Source organism: Corvus brachyrhynchos, unplaced genomic scaffold, assembly GCF_000691975.1.
Source record: "Corvus brachyrhynchos isolate BGI_N302 unplaced genomic scaffold, ASM69197v1 scaffold158, whole genome shotgun sequence".
Taxonomy (NCBI): domain Eukaryota; kingdom Metazoa; phylum Chordata; class Aves; order Passeriformes; family Corvidae; genus Corvus; species Corvus brachyrhynchos.
Genome location: NW_008239756.1, coordinates 371,507 through 371,998, shown reverse-complemented (window position 1 = coordinate 371,998; position 492 = coordinate 371,507).

Here is a 492-nt window from a genome sequence, read left to right as displayed (position 1 = left end):
GTGGCCCCCCCGCACTTTGGGGGAGTTTTTTTTTTTTTTTTTTTGGTAGAAATAATTTTATTTTTCGATGTTTTTTAGCCAGTGCCAGCGCAGAGGTGTCGGGATCCCCGCGGGTTTGGATCCCTCCTGCTCCCACCTGGGGCAGGGAATTGGGATCTGGGCAGGGAATCCCCCCAGGAAGGAGCTGGAGGGATCCAGGTTGGAATGGGAGGGGCTGGGATGTTCGCCAAGGAGTTCCTGGGCAGGGAATGGGATCTGGATCGGGGCTGGGAGAGGGATTTGTGTCCCTCCAGCTCTGCCCTGGGCGGGGAAATTGGGATCTGGGTGGGGAGAGTGGGATCGGGGCAGGGAATCCCCCCGGGAAGGGGCTGGAGGGACCCAGATCCCGCTGGAATGGGGGCTCTGCGATGCTCCCCATGGATTTGGATCCCCGCAGCTCCCGGGCAGGGAACTCGGGATGCGACAGCGAATCCCGGCGGGAAGGCGGGAGGG